We start from the raw sequence: 20,054 nt of genomic DNA, 5'->3' as shown, positions 1-20,054 counted from the left end.
TCAGCGCATTTCAAAACCATTAAAAATGTCTGTCTTACATATATGCCATCAGATCGTCACTATGTTGCGTGATGGCGATGTATATGCATGTAAGACAATTTTAAGGTTTTGATGCGCGCTGAAGCTGAGTTTCTAAGTACTCCCACTTGATAATGACTACATGGCCGACATCACAGTACGGTACCGTAGCGGTTTTTATAAATAAATTATTTTAGAATCAAAGGCAACCATGACGTCCTTTAGAAAAAGAAGAAAGGAACTTACAGGTTGGTTTCCGTCGACGAATAGTATTGTGTATTAGGTACAGGACATTGTCTCGGATTGGGGAGGATAGTGTAGGATTCGGCATTGCTCTGGATGGCCATATTGGGATACGAGTCATCGTTATCCCTAATGCGAATCACCGCGCGAGGTGGCGCAGTGGTAGCACACTGGACTCGCATTCGGGAGGACGACGGTTCAATCCCGTCTCCAGCCATCCTGATTTAGGTTTTCCGTGATTTCCCTAAATCGCTTCAGGCAAATGCCGGGATGGTTCCTTTGAAAGGGCACGGCCGATTTCCTTCCCAATCCTTCCCTAACCCGAGCTTGCGCTCCGTCTCTAATGACCTCGTAGTCGACGGGACGTTAAACACTAACCACCACCACCACCACCTAATGCGAATCTAGTGTGATAACCGTTTCGCCACGTTGCTTGGTGCCTAAAAATGGGCCTTATATGTTAACCGCGAACCATTTCGACAATAAATGAATTTACAGTCTTTGCCCACCATAAAAATGACGACTTTCGTACTTACACGATATGCTTTAGACGGTTTCACATCATTTCTGTACCTCGTTTCTAGATGAAGCAATGTTTATCACGTCAGTATTTCAGTAGTAGGACACTCTTCATCGCACAGCGTTTCTTTCTTTCTGACCAGATAATAGTCAAACACGAGAACAAGCAAATTATAGACACAAAAAGTTTAAAAGTGAAGGAATTTGTTTCAGAAAGATGCAAAGCTTTTTACTAGACTTACATTAAATTTATCACAGTTTATCTCTTCATGTACATTAATAAAATTAAAAATAATATAATTTTCAGAATGTGCCTCTGTTTGAACAACTTTTTTCGTAACATTCAGACTGTGTAAAATGTAAAAATAAGCCGGCCGCGGTGGCCGTGCGGTTCTAGGCGCTTCACTCCGGAACCGCGAGACTGCTACGGTCGCAGGTTCGAATCCTGCCTCGGGCATGGATACGTGTGATGTCGTTAGGTTAGTTAGGTTTAAGTAGTTCTACGTTCTAGGGGCCTGATGACCTCAGATGTTAAGTCCCATAGTGCTCAGAGCCATTTGAACCATTTGTAAACAGAAAAATCATTACAGTGAAATTCAATGACACATTTACTGAAAGTCAGAAACGTTTCTTTGAGCATCTCGAACAGTTGTAGGATTCCATGTGGAGAGATGTTCACCTGAACACATCACATATTCAACAGAGTAATTAGTGCAATGAGACTTGTATATTTCTTTCGGTGGTGTGGACTCCAAAAGAAATTTTTCTTTGTGTCGACCTCAAGAATGGTCAATTTTTCTCATAAAAGTGGCAAGTCACAGTTAACAGTGCCTCATATTGGTTTTGTTCCAGCAAATGTGGACGGTAAGTAAACATAAATATTTATTACCTTTTCACAACACCTTACGTTCAAAATGGTTCAAATGGCTCTGAGCACTATGCGACTTAACTTCTGAGGTCATCAGTCGCCTAGAACTTAGAACTAATCAAACCCAACTAACCTAAGGACATCACACACATCCATGCCCGAGGCAGGATTCGAACCTGCGACCGTAGCGGTCGCTCGGCTCCAGACTGCAGCGCCTAGAACCGCACGGCCACCACGGCCGGCCAACACCTTACGTGTTCAATATTTCCTTACATAGGGCATTACATAAGAAACGTTCTTCCTTCTTACTAAACCATACAGTTTTCTGGAAATTTGCCCTGTGGTTCATCCCAAAAGTATCGGAGCAGTAAACTCCTTTTCCAACAGAGTACAAAATTAGAGACAGACTTGTACAGCAGTTATCAAATTATACCGTGGAATCGACATCTGATGGAGGCATAAAGAAAGGGCGACCATTGGCCGGTAGACAACAACAGCATTAGCGATGGTGCACAAGCTCACATTGGACAAGAGTAAGGATGGATATAAGGCATGTCATTTTCAAAGGGGCCGTCCCGCTGTTCACAATAATCTGTTTACGGTAACCGCTGGCGATATGAACACCGCTCCTCCAGAATGAGAGTCCAATGCCTGCACCACATAACTCGACTAACCCCCTGAGATATCTTTACAAAGCCTGACAGTTACATTTCCACTTATTTCTGAATCATCTTAATGATCGAGTTCGTAGAGTGCAAAAAAATAGTACGACCAAGCCTTACCGACAGTCCCCAAACATACACCTCTTCTTAGCACATTGACAATGGCAATTAGAAACGGACAGATTGTAACAGTATACCACATGAAGCTCTCTCTTACATGAAATATACAAAGTAGCTTTCATTTATATTGAGTCCACCACAGAGAATCCTATCTGCGTTCATGTTCAAATGGCTCTGAGCACTATGGGACTTAACATCTATGGTCATTAGTCTCCTAGAACTTAGAACTAATTAAACCTAACTAACCTAAGGACAGCACACAACACCCAGCCATCACGAGGCAGAGAAAATCCCTGACCCCGCCGGGAATCGAACCCGGGAACCCGGGCGTGGGAAGCGAGAACGCTACCGCACGACCACGAGATGCGGGCTGCGTTCATGTGTCTCTGGAGTATTTTGTATGGAGTCACAGCTCAACGGGCCAACGACTATTTACATCTGTATGGAGGTTCCATACATAGCAGATTTCAAATGGTCTCACATAATGGGTGTACCTGGACGATAGGAGTAATGAAACTCCTCAGTACATAGCAAGTTGTGATACTCATTCCTAAAATAGATGTGTCTGTCTTGGTACTCTGGGGTATAAGGTCTTAATATGGTAAAAAAAAAAACCTAAAGAAGCAGTTAGCTGAATTGTTAACGCACATCTACTTCTATATTTATATACATACTCCTCAAGACACCATGCGGTGAGTCAGTGGGGTACTTTATTCCAGTACTGATCATTTCCTTTCCTGTACCACTCGCAAATAGAGCGATGGAAAAACGACTGTCTGCAAGGCTTCCCAAGAGCCATAATTTTTTGTATCTTATCTTCGTGGACCTTACGAAACATGTACGCTGGCGACAGTAGAATCGTTCTGAAGTCAGTTTAAATGCCGGTTCTCTGAATTTTCTCTCTACTGACCCTCGAAGACAATGTCGTATTCCCTGCATGGATTCCCATTTCGATGTCTTCCTACAATACGACCTTGTGTGAATCCCAAACAGTAGAGTAATATTCAAGAACAGGTCTCAGTAGCGTCCCATATGCTGTCTCCTTTACAGATAAACCACACTTTCCCACAATTTTCCCATTAAACGGGAGTCGGCCACAAGCCTTACATTCTCGTTTCATTTCATATCGCTTTGTAGCTTATTTCGTCCAGATATTTAAACGACGTGAGTGTGTCAAGTAGGACACCACTAATGCTGTATCCTAACAGAACGGATTTGTTTTTCCCCCTCACTTACTTGGGGAGTACCGGGAGCTGATGGCACCTGCCCCACCTACAGCGGTGTCTGAGGCTTAGCCGCACATCGTCGGTTCCACCGCCGACTTCCGCGTATGGGAGAGAGCACCGTCAATACGCGGATGTTTATAGTTTTTCGATTTGCTTCACCCCCCTCCAAAGCCCCCTTCGGCTTCTACGCAAGACAGACGTAGGCCTACCGCATGTTAACGTGATGCTCCCCTTTCATATGTTCTCCTTGTTCACCAGTCTCGGCTTTGGCGCACGCAAGCCCGTCCTTGGGCACCTTAGATCGGCGACCCGGGCCCCCTTTGGGTTCTTCGCTCTATCTTTTCATTACGACTTCTGTTTTCCACGTGGGTGACGTATGTTCACAACAGTTTCATAATAGTAGTATAAAATCGTAAGATAGCTGAAAAAATTGTAAAAAGTGGATAAAGCTCTGAACTCAGGCTATGGAGGTCCTGGGTTCAATCCTGTACAATGGCGGTGATGTCTCCTCGTTCCAGTTCCTCTAGCTCTGTCCATATTTTCCCATCATATGTCTACTGAGCACCTTTCCCAGCGTACTACCTGCAGTCAGGCCAAGCACCTTACTATACTTTTAGATACAGAAAATTAAATTTTAAATAAAACATGAGTTCCTTTAAGTTGCTTGCTATGTCTGTTATTCTGAGCTCTTATCCCCTGGTTCCCCGAAGCAAACCTTCCCGTTTCAGAGAGATGGAATCTGGTTTCAATGTGGAAGTTGTATTTTATGCTTAAAAACAATTAATGTAACAGGAAAATATTTTTAAAATGAATGTGTAAGTAAATGAAAGAGGATGTAGAAACAAGTAACACCTTTCCTGTATTTTTTTCGCAATTGTATCCAAGCCTGCAGACTGGGTTCTTTTCCTGCACACGAAAAGCGGATTTTAGTTAAAAGACAGCCATGTGCATATGGATATATGCTTTATCTTGCCACGTATGTGTCTTATGTTATTTGAGGTTCCACGCGTAGCACTGCAGGGCGTGTCTCGCGACTGTACCTGAAGAGGTCCCTCGCCGTCCAAGGAGTTTGCTGCAGCTAGACAGATATATCATGTCCCGGAAGTCCTCAAGTAATGTCTTCTTCGTGCTGGGGATCTTCCACTATTACGTCAGTTCCTCAAGTGTTTCACCTTCTGATTCATCTTCCCACGCTATTGCTCAAGTAGCTTTGACCTGCTTGTGCCTCGGCTTCTGTGGCTGCTGCTCTTCTTCCTCCTCGCACATTTATAATTCCTTCAAGGATATTTTAATTGTTATTTCGATCATCTGCCATTTCTCTAAAACCACAAACACGAATTGCTAGATTTTCGGATTATTCTATTCTGATGCGAGTCTGTCGGGTATGATTCGTGTCCAGTCAAAAAGTGTATCATTCCCCTTCAAAAATTCAATGAATATTGAGCTAAGGCACTGTTTTACGTCTGAGAGGAGACTGAAAACATGTCTTCCTGTTGATGTTATTGCTTTACATTAACGCCAACATTCTTCCATGAGTGTGATTCAATTTCTTCTGTAGTTGTCATGTATTGTCCTTTGATTTCCTCCAACTCTTGGACGCACCTCTCCTGCAATCAGCGCTCTACGTCCTTCTTTCGAACTTGAACACATATTTTCCAGATTAATCAGGAGGGTCCAGCCAATGTAGTTCCAGACGCTAGTCGCGAAGCGTTCAGTTGCCTGTCTTCTTCCTCTTCGTCTTTCGAATTTTCCCAATGCTGCTACTGCATCGCCCTTGTTAACTGGCTTGAGGTATTGTTTATCCTGACACCACCACTCCCCCTGGACGGACCTTGCGTACTTCATCTTTCAGCATCAAGAATAGATCTCTATTCAAGTGCGAGAACGTTTTTCTAAATGTCTGCATATCTACTGAGACATGTGGTTGATCCTAGAAGAAAACAAATTTTTCGCTCCGATAAAGTGGTTCTGGTACTAAACACCAATGACAGAAAACTACAATGAGCCCCACGTACTTTTTAAGCTCTTAGTACATGAACGAATTTCTACTAGAATGACAAAAATAAAAAAGTGCTATCGCTGTAGAGGCAACCGAAACACGCACGAGATGGCAGCACATGTCACAAGCATTGATAGCTTCGTGTGAAGTTTTCACCTATTGGCACTGACTATAAGAAACAATTAATCTTCCATTTATTAGCGTCGCTTAGCAATGCTGCAAATTCGCTATACTTGTAACACCGAAAATGCAGGATGCATGGCACCTGCTACCGATATATGATTTTTTTTCTGAATTGTATGTAAATATTTGTATTTTAAAAGCTTTCTTTTAATAACTAAGGACATTGGTTGACTGCATGTGTAAGTGTAGGTAGAAGTCTGTTGACATTTCACTGTATTTTGCTGTGTTTTATTGTGAAACTTATAAGCTCTGGGAAAAATCCAAAGGAGTTGTTATTTTCATAGACTAGCAACGATAATAGCAGTGCTTGTGCGCTGTAAAATCTTTGGGTAGGGAGTTGTTGCGCGGAGCGCTCGGAGAGAAAGAGAGAGAGAGAGGGAGAGAGAGAGAGAGATGGGTTCCAGCGCTTGTAGTGCGCTGAAGTGCGGTGTTAACGCTCTCGCAGTAGAGTGTACCATTTTCGGCGGCATCATGTAAGCGCGCCGGCCAGATGTCTAGTAGCACGAGTACGGGCAGTGGACGGGCAGAAGAGGCTGTATTAATTACGACTGCCCGTTCCTGTAATTAGCCATGGCTCCAGAAGATGCTACCGTCTTCAACAACAGCAGCAGATCCAGCAACACAGTTTCGTCGTCGGCTCCGAGTTTCGTCGTGTGCACAGCACTGGAGTAAGACTGTTCATTGGTAGAATGCATTAACGGCTAACCCAGCAGCACAACTGAATGTGATTTGATTGATAAAATTTATTTAAATAATAATCAGTTGAACTCAGAGCGATTGTGTCCTCATTGTCCCCAGACACTGTTAGCAAGCAGGATCCTTGTTCCTTTTTTTTCCTTATATGGTAACTGAGTGTAATAAGAAACAAACTGAATATTTACAGACAGTTTATTTATGAATAATTTCACTTTTAAAATTTTTAGCCTCAGTCTACTTTCAATTAACTGCTGTGCAACAGAGGTTTCAGTATATGACTAAAGTAAAGCAATTTCATTTTTCAAGTTTGAGAAACAGTCACTGGAAAAAAATCCAAATCTAAAGGAATGCACAAATTAAGAGTGTGGAAGTTTTATTTATTTTACATATAGCTTGCAGTACATGGCTGTTTGGTTTGGTGCATATTCTAGTGTTTAATTCTGTTCATGTCAGTAAAACTCAGTGGTTCAGACAATAATATGAAATCCAATTTGCAAAATAAGTAATGGCAAAGTAAAAAGTGCTGGCTTTTTTTTTCTAAATTTCTTTGATGACGCTATGTTGAGGTCACTGCAAGGCATTATTCACGTAACGAAGTTCAATACTAACATACAGTTTAATTACATATTTTCAAATCATTACTCGATTGCCTTCTTCAAAATTTAATGCCAAACATAACGCAAGAGTGACTTTTCAGTTTTCTTTATCAGTACATACACACATAAAATTAGTGTCAAAAAACATGACAACCTTCAGTTGCCACGTCTGTGTTTAGTAATACATGTTTTTCTTTCCCATCATATTGGACAGGAGTATGGATGTAAATGGCCCTAGTGGGCTGGTGACCGTTAATTGTTGAATATTAGTGTAACTTTTGGGTTTATGATCAGTGATACCCCTTTCCTCTCCAGTGTTGTTCATGAGTGAATGCACAAAATAACTTTCATTTTCCAAATTATAGCCCTGTTCGGTTTAATTACTTTTATTTTTGGTAGACTTTCCATCAGAGGTGTCGGTTGTACACGTTCCTCCTACTTATCCGTATCACTTCTTCGGGAAAGATAGCCTTATCCAATAGGAAAAAACCCATTATGGATACACGCGATCCATGATCATATTTTATACCGCAAGCAGGATAGGCCGATTAGTAAGAGGGAGGTTACACACTCGGCACTAAGGTGCGAAGTTGATACACAGAGATATTTGCTATTTTCCTGACATACAAACTAGGATAAATCCTAGCATATATTTCCGAATACTGTCTTTGGATTGCTGTCCACGCTATCCGAGATTATATAGATAAATTCATGTCTGTTTTGAATTAGTACTAGTTTGTAACATGCATTTATAATAGGAAACTTCAATTTCAGCTTCACTGGGGTACAGAAGCCGAAGTTCTCATCATTAACAACTAATCATTGTAGTCCTTCTTTCGTCACCTCACCATCATTTAGTAAACCAATTACTGTACCCGATATAAATAACTTGATGGTATAAGAGTACTTCTTAAGTACGTCCTATTTCCAAATGACATAGAAGAACTTCAAGTATTAGTTAGCGAACTTGCATTAGTGTACTCTGAATTTGCACTAAAAATGAGCATTGATAAAACCAAGAAGGTAGGTACATGAGTTGGAAGTACACAACTCCAAAGAGTCACAGAATATATGTATCTGCCGCGCGGGATTAGCCGAGCGGTGTGCGGCGCTGCAGTCATGGACTGTGCGGCTGGTCCCGGCGGAGGTTCGAGTCCTCCCTCGGGCATGAGTGTGTGTGTTTGTCCTTAGGAGAACTTAGGTCAAGTAGTGTGTAAGCTTAGGGACTGATGACCTTAGCAGTTAAGTCCCAGACGATTTCACACACATATATGTACCTGGGTCAAATGATAAACATGAAAGGAGATTTAAAACGAGAAATATTACGACGTATTAAATTGGGCTGACAAGCTTGTGGGAGGCACTCTTCAATTTTGAAATCTAAGATCTCGGTTGAGCTGAAGAAATCTATTTTTAACCAATGTATATTGCTCGTAATAACTTATGGCTGCGAAACATGGACGTTAAATGAGTCCATTTTTAGGAAGCTAACAGTAGCCCAAAGAGGAATGGAAAGATCATTGTTGGGTTACACGAAAAAAGACAGGAAGAGAGCAGTTGAAATAAGACGAAGAACGAAGGTCACCGACATAATGGAAAGAGTGAACACACAGAAATGGCAGTGGGCTGGTCACGTTGCTCGAACAAAAGATGGTAGATGGTCTAAACAAGTCCTTTACTGGAGCCCAATTTACCAAAAAAGACATAGAGAGAGACCACCAGACAGATGGAACAGGGTTATAAGGAAGACAGTGGGATTCAAATGGCAATGGGAACCTCACGATCGGAAGAAATAGAAGATTACTTGGATCCTTTGTTACACGCCGACTCAAAGAGGCCACATCATTAAGTGATAGAACTGGGTGATGATGATGATGATGATGATAACCATATTCAGTTAACATCTTTCCCCTATCCGCCTGTCACTATGTCAAGAAGCCTTCCTCATGTTCATCACACTTGCAACTATTGATCACCCACCACCTAATAAAATGTGAGCGTGGGGTTGATCTGAGATTCTGTTATTCTGTGCAACGGATTAATCTGAGATGTACCCTTTACCCTGTGGCTCCTGCAAGATGCAATTTCCACCCCCACACTACTACAGAAGTCAGACAGACGCTCCTAACGTTATAAAGAGAAATGCCTGAAAAAGTTTCAGCAATAAATATCTTCTGGAGTCGTCCGCTGTAAGGAAATGACACAAAAATTCACAAAATTTCTTACGTAACTAGTGGAATACTTGGGTACTGGAGTAGTGCTAGTTAGTCTAATAAAAACATGAAACTAACGAAAGTTATTATTTGTTTTGCAAAAATTCTGAGAAATCACAATGGCACTTTTAGTTATGAATTGAACAAGTTATATCTGGTTCTTTTCGGAATGTGAAGCTATCTCTCAAGGATAGGATTCGCTAATGAAATTTCTATACAAAGTTTAAGATGGTTGTTCACTTGGCAGAATGGCTGAGAGGGGCGCCTACTCAACTTCAATAATTATCCTTTAGAATGTCACTAGGTACGGTCGAGGATGTCGCGTGTGAAATGCAGTGAAGTGTACTGTTGTTGAGGGAATATGGCGCTCGCAATAGCTGTAGCGCACAATACCGTAAGCTGCGATGACTGCTGTCTGCACCGCTCGCTGCTGACAAATGAGATAACTCTCGTTCTATCTGGATTGACCTTCGCCAATCAAACTCTCCCTACGCCTTGATGAAGTCAAGGATTCCTATTCGCCCCTAGTCTAACTATTGGCGTGGTACACCAGTCAGATAACCAGTCCACCGCCATGCCACTCAAAAATTCGCTCGCAGGCGTTTAACTATAACTCTGTCCGTTCACACCACACAATAAGTGCGTCGGCCAACACAGTGAACAACACTCAATCACAAGGACTCAATATAGAGTACCCTTCGATTCGCTCTCGACAGAGCTCTCCCAGTGAAGTACTGAGGAGAGACTTGTTCCTCGCTCCAAGAGCGACAATGGAACGGTGCGTCTCCATGCCAGATTTGAAGGGGTACATCTTTCGGTCTCTTCCATTACTCCTTCAGCTCAAGGCATCAGAAATATCGTCTGCCAATCAGCATTGCTCTTCTAAAACGGGAGAATGACGTTTCGTTTAAGGCGACCAATCTGGACACCTGTAGTATTGGCGTTTGGCGTTTGCTGTCTCCCTGTGAAAATCTCTGAAACTGCGTGCTATGTGTAAAGAATGTGTAGGCTGGCCGCTCCCACACAATGTAGCGGAGTTTGTTTTTAAGCCGAACACAGGGTCGTTCCCCCTTTTCACTCGGGCCCACGCTGTCCACTCCATGGGTGGTCACCAGCCGACATAGGCTGGGTCGTCCTCTGAAGGGACCGGTGTCTCGTTGTGCGGTTTCTCTCCCGAACTAAGATCTCCTGTGACTATCATGTCTGGAATGTATGTGTGTACGTCAGCCTCGAGTATTTCAACCACAGTGCGCTTACTTGTTATTTGCATATTGTTTACATGAATTCATTAAACATTGACTTTATCTTATCGAGTTTGGGTTCGAATGAAGCGTCTTGATGCGCGGAATATGATTGTGAGGGCGGAATATGTAAGCAATGAAGGTCAGGAGACCACGTCTTGCAAAAATAAGAGGTTTAAAAGTTTTTAATTAGAAGTTGCAGCATTTGACATCCGAGAAACAATACTGTCCACAAGTTAAATATTCTGTTTTGTTCCTATTTTAATTTGTACTCTCAATACAAGACCTGGTCCCTTTCTTTGCAGCAGCGGTCTCTTTGACAAGTTACCCAATATTTCACTTTCTCTAAGTGGAATCTAACAGTTACTTCTTCATACTTCATTCCTGATCTCTACCTTTTGTACTTCATTCTGGAACTTTTCGAGCCAGCACCGGCATTTAATTTGGTAACTTCAAAATCTTATATGCAGTTGGAACTGCTGGCCAGAACTGGTAGAAAGGTGGGTCACTTCGCTGATGTGGAATGAATCTCAGAAAAGTCACAGCTAATTGTCGATGTCTTTGTACTAACTGATGATGTGCAGTCTCTGTTTTATGGCAAATTTCGTGTTGACTATGAGTTACCACGTCCCCCGGAAGTCAATAGGAAGGAAGGGCTGGTGAATGATACGCCACACTACGGACCACCGGACTGGCGGATATTTGGTCTCTAGTACGTTACGGGAAATGCGATGCAAGAGTAGGGTGTAAGTGTTCTTGGTACTGCGCAGACGCGTGTGAGGGTGGTCTTTATGTGCGTAACTGTAGTCGATGAAGATGGGCGAGGTGTGAGACAGGTGTGGCGCCATATAGCCAACAGGTACCAGTGGTGAGGTAGACGCAGGCAGGATGACCTCATGCATTCTCCATGGTAGGGACGTGTCCCGTCCGGTTCATTATTTTCTCATAGCTCTCATATACAATGCCACGTCTCGCATCCGGGCATTGACGAGTCCGAGCCCACTATCCCGTGGGAGAGAGTAGGAATCTCAGAACGAACTTTAAACATGTAACTGTAAGGTAACAGCCAAGGGCAGCCTGAAGGTTGCACCCAATCGCCTTCGGCAGAGGGAGCACTTGCGCAAGGTGGACCAATTTAGGCGCCACATAACGATTAAGAAATTCAGTTAGCTGGAGGGTGTTCTGTGGTCGTAGGAGGTTCTGGCGGATGTCGTTGCGGATGACGTATGACAGGCGGCGGACATTCGTCGTGGCTGTGCCTGTGACGGTAGGGCTAGAGGTAACGCCCAGATACCGGAAAGTCCGCACTTGCGACAGAGGCGCCACTTCACCTTCCTTGAGGCCTCGTCCGACGTACATGGCGCCTGACTTTAGGTAGAGCGCAGGGAAAGGTCCCCACTACTAATATGATAGCACGTTGATTGAATCTGCAGCCGCCCTGGAGGCAATGGAACGAGGAAAAATCGTCCTCTCTATACAGGACTGAACACAGGACCTCCAGAGCCAGAGTCTACAGCTTTATCCACTATATCACCACTAACATGGTCGGTTATTTCTAAGCTGAGTTTACTAGAATCGAGGCGGGACATAGGCATCTGATCAGTATTTACCTAGGATCCTAGATCAATGTGAGAAACCGCCTAAAAACCACTTCCAGGCTGGCTGGTGCAACAGCCATCGTCATTAATCTGCGGGACGGACTCTGTTCTGTGCCTGACGGACTACCTATATTCCTGAAGCGCAATTTAACGCGCTCGGCTACCACGACGGGTCAGGATTTCCTTGTGATGTACGCTGAAACTTTCTAACGGGAGTCAAAACTTCTTCTGTCCTATATTCGCTGATTTGTTGAATATTTATCTTTGTTTTTTGCAGATATGTTGGGTTTGGGAGGAGAAATTATTTCTCTCATCTAAGAATAGTAACATACCAGGTGATCAAAAAGTCAGTATAAATTTGAAAACTTAATAAATCACGGAATAATATAGATAGAGAGGTACTAATTGACACACATGCTTGGAACGATTTTATTAGAACCAAAAAAATATAAAAGTTCACAAAATGTCCAACAGATGGCGCTTAATCTGATCAGTATAGCAGTAATTAGCATAACAAAGTAAGACAAAGCAAAGATGATGTTCTTTACAGGAAATGCTCAATATGTCAACCATCATTCCTCAACAATAGCTGTAGTCGAGGAATAATGTTGTGAACAGCACTGTAAAGCATGTCCGGAGTTATGGTGAGGCATTGGCGTCGGATGTTGTCTTTCAGCAGCCCTAGAGATGTCGGTCGATCACGATACACTTGCTACTTCAGCGTACCTCTCATCCGTCACGGTAGCAGTTACAAAACCAGAATCACGCATTTCCTCGAAGAAAAAAGGCCCGATAACGGTAGATGTGATAAATCCAACCCATACCGTGACTTTCTAGTCGTAAAATGGAGTTTCCACGACAGTTCTAGGATTTTCGGTAGCCCAAAATCTGCAGTTGTGGGCGTTGCCAGACCCTCGGAGCGTGAAATGAGCTTCGTCGGTCCACAACACGTTATTCAACCAATCGTCATCTTCCGCCATCTTTTGAAACGCCCACAGCGCAAATACCTTCCGCTTCACTAAATCGCCAGGTAACAGTACATGATACCGATGGATTTTGTATGAATAGCATCGGAGGGTACGCCTAAGTGCCAACTAAACAGTAGTGTATGGAATGCCGGTGCGACGTGTGACTGCGCTGACTTCCCCGTGCATAGACGAACCCGCTACAGTGTCCATTTCTTCATGAACTGTCTCAGCAGCATTACGCCTTGTGCTCGGTCGGCCACTTCGGGGTCTATCTTCTAAACAATCCGTGGCTTCGAACTTCGAAATCATTCTCGCCACAGCTGCATTTGTCAACGGACCTTTACCCGTTCGAATCCCCTTCCTATGGCGATAGGATCGCAACGCTGAACTAGCACATTCCCCATTCTGATAATACAGCTTCACTAAAAGTGCCTTTTCAGGTAATGTCAACATGCTGTGACTGCTGGCGCATCTGATTCTCTCTCTCATTACAGCTCCTTTTATACACGATTGTCATGCGCAGTCACTGACGTTTTGCTGTCCTGTAGCATCTGTCGGACATTTTGTGAACTTTTTTTGGTTCTAATAAAACCTCATGTCATTCCAAGCATGTCTGTCAATTTTTACCTCTCTATCTACATTATTCCGTGGTTTATTAAGTTTTCAAATTTATACTGTCTTTTTGATCACCCAGTATATGAGAGAGCCACATTTCTTTTTGGCTGAGAGCTTCCCTTTCAGCTCTAAGTAAACTGTCTTGTGTATGGCCGTCTGGAATTTACTGTCTGTACGTTATTCTTGAGTGTGTTTGCAGTTGTCTTCTAGTTTGCGTTTCTAATCTCTTGCTACCAACAGATCGTCCGCGAACACAAAGCGGCCTCTTACTTCTCTCATGGCCACTAGTTTTTCCATTATTGGCACCAGGGCAATGTCTCAAAGGGACCACAAAAGAAGCTTTGTGTACATATTTTCGTTAGTTCATTCACAAACTATTCTCTAGAAAATATATTCCAGGGAACGAAAGTCTCACTTTTCTGCCACAGCAGTAATTCACTGGACAGTTGTGGAGAACTGTTGGACGTCTGACCTCCCTTAGCCCGTGAGAATAAGGCCGGTCAGCAAGAGTTATCAAAGGCTACCTCGATTCCAAAAGAAATTCCAAAGACTCTATTTTCTATGGAGGTACGGACCACGTGCAAAGCGGAGCTTATTGCACCCCTGTTCAATTTTCTGTTTATAATCCCATATTTGTTGAGATTTATGTATGAAAGGATTCTGCAAGTTCCTAATAGCCCACACGAAAGATTTTATTGTATGTGTCTAGTTGTGTATTAAACACAGTGGTTTATGGGACTTAACCCTTTCCAGTGTGTCGATCTTCGCTGTCCTCACATCTATATCTACATGGTGTCACTGCCACCACAACTCGCGTATCATATCAGTGACACTCTCACCCCGATTGCGCGGCAACTCGAAACGAGCTGCCCCTCTTTCCACTTTTTCGATGTCCTCTGTCAATCCTACCTGGTAAGGATCCCATACCCCGCAGCAGCGGACGGACACGTGTAATGTAGGCTGTCTTTTTAGCAGGTTCGTCGGATCTTCTAAGTATTCTGCCAACAAAGCGCGGTCTTTGTTTCGCCTTCCCTACAATATTATCTATGTGGTCTTCCCAATTTTAGTTGCTCGTAATTGTAATTCCTAGGTTCAAATGGCTGTGAGCATTATGGGACTTATCATCTGAAGTCATCAGTCCCCTAGAACTAAGAACTACTTAAACCTAACTAACCTAAGGACATCACACACATCCATACCCGGGGCAGGATTGGAATCTGCGACGTAGCGGTCGCGCGATTCCAGACTGCAGCGCCTACAACCGCTTGGCCACACAAGCCGGCAGTTACTAGGTATTTAGTCTAATTGACAGCCCTTAGATCTGTGCGATTTATCGTATACCCAAAATTTATCGGATTTCCTTTAGTACCCATGTGGATGACCTCGCACTTTTCTTTGTTTAGTGCTAATTGCCTCTTTTCGCCCCATACACAAATCTTCTCTAGATCATTTTGTAATTGGAATTGATCGTCTGATGATTTTACTAGACGGTACATTACAGCGTCATCTGCAGACAATGTAAGGGGGCTGCTCATATTATCACCTAGATCATTTATATAAATCACGAACATCAGAGGTCCTATGACACTACCTTGCGGAACGCCAGATATCACTTCTGCTCTACTCGATGATCTACCGTCTATCACTACGAAATGTGTGCTCTCTGAGAGGAAATCACGAATCCAGTCACACAACTGAGACGATACTCCATATGCACGCTATTTCATTAATAGTCGCTTGTGAGGAACGGTATCCAAACATTTGGTATTTTTCCTTGTGGTAAGTATTCATTGTCTGTTTAACATTGACTATTATAGCGAAAGGCCCCAGGCCCTGGAACCTTATCCTACTTTGACGTCAGACTAGCCGTTGCTATTTATTGTCCAGCAGAATCAATTACTACAGGAGCATTATCGTACATCAGATTCATTTCTTCCCTTATTTGGTTTTGCCCTCCTGTCTCATTCAGGCAGTTATCTTTTGGGGACACATTAAAAGTACAACTAAATTTCTGTTTGGCGTTCCTGTAAATTTGTATAAGTCTCTTTCGCTGTTGCACACCTACTTCTTTCAGGGAGACCTCCTGTGTTACTTTATTTTGCTTGTCGGTTTTTGCTGATACTACACACTGCCTTTGGATCTATCTTTTCCTCTTGCTGGCTTGTTGTTGTGATGTTTGTGTGATGTCACTAATGTCAGTGTGGCCGCTCTACGGAGGCCTAAATGCGAACCTCAAAAGATCCGAGTTCACCATTTTTATTAACTACAATATTTCAGACTGTGTCGGAGCAAGAATTATGTAAGGTTATGGTCATGACGGTTAAACTTTCTAGTTTGAGAATGCATCAGTTCTGTTTTTAGATGTGCGTGCGTTCCGAACTCTGTTGATTACTTGCAGTTGTAGGCTTAAATGGTTCAAATGGCTCTGAGCACTATGGGACTCAACTGCTGAGGTCATAAGTCCCCTAGAACTTAGAACTACTTAAACCTAACTAACCTAAGGACAACACACACATCCATGCCCGAGGCAGGATTCGAACCTGCGACCGTAGCGGTCGCGCGGTTCCAGACTGTAGCGCCAGAACCGCTCGGCCACCAGCGGCCGGCAGTTGTAGGCTTATGTTATACGCTTCTTCGCTGGACCAAGGCGATAAATGTGAGGTCGCATGAATACAATTTTTATCAACTGTTATTATCAACAAGTCTTTGGAATCATCTGCTAACAACATACACTCCTGGAAATTGAAATAAGAACACCGTGAATTCATTGTCCCAGGAAGGGGAAACTTTATTGACACATTCCTGGGGTCAGATAGATCACATGATCACACTGACAGAACCACAGGCACATAGACACAGGCAACAGAGCATGCACAATGTCGGCACTAGTACAGTGTATATCCACCTTTCGCAGCAATGCAGGCTGCTATTCTCCCATGGAGACGATCGTAGAGATGCTGGATGTAGTCCTGTGGAACGGCTTGCCATGCCATTTCCACCTGGCGCCTCAGTTGGACCAGCGTTCGTGCTGGACGTGCAGACCACGTGAGACGACGCTTCATCCAGTCCCAAACATGCTCAATGGGGGACAGATCCGGAGATCTTGCTGGCCAGGGTAGTTGACTTACACCTTCTAGAGCACGTTGGGTGGCACGGGATACATGCGGACGTGCATTGTCCTGTTGGAACAGCAAGTTCCCTTGCCGGTCTAGGAATGGTAGAACGATGGGTTCGATGACGGTTTGGATGTACCGTGCACTATTCAGTGTCCCATCGACGATCACCAGTGGTGTACGGCCAGTGTAGGAGATCGCTCCCCACACCATGATGCCGGGTGTTGGCCCTGTGTGCCTCGGTCGTATGCAGTCCTGATTGTGGCGCTCACCTGCACGGCGCCAAACACGCATACGACCATCATTGGCACCAAGGCAGAAGCGACTCTCATCGCTGAAGACGACACGTCTCCATTCGTCCCTCCATTCACGCCTGTTGCGACACCACTGGAGGCGGGCTGCACGATGTTGGGGCGTGAGCGGAAGACGGCCTAACGGTGTGCGGGACCGTAGCCCAGCTTCATGGAGACGGTTGCGAATGGTCCTCGCCGATACCCCAGGAGCAACAGTGTCCCTAATTTGCTGGGAAGTGGCGGTGCGGTCCCCTACGGCACTGCGTAGAATCCTACGGTCTTGGCGTGCATCCGTGCGTCGCTACGGTCCGGTCCCAGGTCGACGGGCACGTGCACCTTCCGCCGACCACTGGCGACAACATCGATGTACTGTGGAGACCTCACGCCCCACGTGTTGAGCAATTCGGCGGTACGTCCACCCGGCCTCCCGCATGCCCACTATACGCCCTCGCTCAAAGTCCGTCAACTGCACATACGGTTCACGTCCACGCTGTCGCGGCATGCTACCAGTGTTAAAGACTGCGATGGAGCTCCGTATGCCACGGCAAACTGGCTGACACTGACGGCGGCGGTGCACAAATGCTGCGCAGCTAGCGCCATTCGACGGCCAACACCGCGGTTCCTGGTGTGTCCGCTGTGCCGTGCGTGTGATCATTGCTTGTACAGCCCTCTCGCAGTGTCCGGAGCAAGTATGGTGAGTCTGACACACCGGTGTCAATGTGTTCTTTTTTCCATTTCCAGGAGTGTATAATGCCTTCTTGATCACAGCAATAAAAAATTGTATGTCCGCCAGTATGATAGACACCAACTCACCCCGTAACTAGCCTGCTCCAGAAAGTCGTGGACTTCTATTGTATTTCTAGTCACAACTCTTTTACTAATGATCAGACATCAAGATGCCCTTATTACGCGTCGATGAAACCCATCTAAAAAATTAGTTTTTGTCATCGACGTTGTCATTATAGATGGAGAACATCGTCCGATTGCGGAAAAATTAAGAAGAAAATCATTTGCGTCTTTTTAAAAGGAACTATCCTAACATTTGTCTTAATCGATTTAGGGAAACCACAAAAAAATTAGATGCTCATAGCAAAATTTTAATTACCGTCCTCACGAATGCGAACAACAACAGTTTTTTACGACTGCTTCACGTCACATTGTAGGACTCAAGGAAACCAGAGCTTAAAAAATCACGAATCTTTGCTACAATTGCATGACTCGTGCCTGGGTTTGTCTAACGTATCCTACAGGCTTTTTGTTTGACGGTCAGATTATAGTGAATACAGCCCAGGATATAGCACGAAACTAAGATTATTTACCCTTAGAGTTTGAAGAGAGCCATACAAAATGCTAGACGTAAAATGTGAAACAGAGCTTCGAAGTGGTAATTACCTGGCTAATAACTGTAACAACGCAATCAAATGAAAATCTGGGAGGCAGCCACAATAACGTCCTGCTCGCTAGCTATGATAAGTACTCTAGAATAGAGTTTTAATCGCATTTACAGTAAATTAGAACGATCGCAAATGAGAATATAAATTTTATGTCATATATTTGACTGTTGACGTAGAACCTCATTATTACTGTTATTGTTTTGTGGAAAAACAGAATGAGAGCTATGTGTTGATTCATTGGGCTGGGGTGGCTGTATATCGTCGAAAGGTAAAGCACCATAGCTACACAAAATGTAGAAAAACTTTTCTTTTTGATTTTATGGAAGCGGTCCATTGTCATGTGTAATGAATGAAGTATCAGTCAAGAAAATTACGTTAGAACGTTGCTGATGGATTGATAAGTGACGAAACTTTCCATCTAGGTTAAAATCTGCGTCAGTTGTCAGTTCATGATACATGTCTGTACGGGTCACTGACAGGGCACTGGTGCCGAATGCCAGACATCCTGCTTTGAGTTGAGTTATGGTCCGCTGCGCATTTCCTATACGCCACTGGAGGTTCGCATTAAAGCAAATTCCGGTCCTCGATAAAAGTGAGTTATGCGACCGCTTATTTATGGAGTACCGTCCCTCCGCCCAGACCTCTCTTTTAATTTAGCGCCCCGTCAGCGACCTCATTAAGAAAGGAACGTTAGATCGTTCAGAATAACGTGTAGGATGGGTGCCTTGAGAAAGAACCAACCCCGCATTCGCGTTAAGCGATTTGCGATACAACAAAAAACTATGCCAAAAGAACCACTTCCTTAATAGATTTCGATGTGCCAAACATGGAAAAACATTGCTCATATCAAAAACGAGCAGCATACAGTCATCCCCTGATTAATCAATAGTTAGTTAGGTAAAGAAACCACCGGCAAATAATCTGTGATAATAACTACAAGAAATTAGATTGTAATTATGTAATTTACATACCGTAGTACAACGGTATGTTTCAGAATAGCGTATTCAACGATTTCAGTGTGACGCAAAGACAACGCATGCAGGAAGGTGAGTATCGATACGAGCTTCAAGGAAATTAGTCATTCGATAGAGAGGTATAATTTTAACATGTTTATTAGTTTCTCATATAGTGTTAACGCCGTTTTCGCGATATTATATAGGGCGCCTCATACGTTGAGGCGCAATTTTGTCAGAACACGAGTAAAATGTTAGTAATCAATACTCCACAAGTCACCTGATGGTCTACGGCAGAGGGTACTTCTGGCACCAGTAACTGATCTCCCTTTCCCTTTTCCATTCGCGAACGGCGCTTGGGGAAGAATGACTGTAGGTAAGCCTCTAATTTCTCGAAGTTTTCTCGGAAGAAGTAATACGTGTTCGGCGCTTCCCGTAAAGGATTTTCCTCGCAATTTCTGCAGTAATCCTATCCGTGATGCACAACGCCTGTGCCAGTGGATTTCGTTTAGCTTCTCCGAAAGGCTTTCGCACCT

Source organism: Schistocerca nitens, chromosome 3, assembly GCF_023898315.1.
Source record: "Schistocerca nitens isolate TAMUIC-IGC-003100 chromosome 3, iqSchNite1.1, whole genome shotgun sequence".
Taxonomy (NCBI): Eukaryota; Metazoa; Arthropoda; class Insecta; order Orthoptera; family Acrididae; genus Schistocerca; species Schistocerca nitens.
This window is presented reverse-complemented; position numbering follows the sequence as displayed.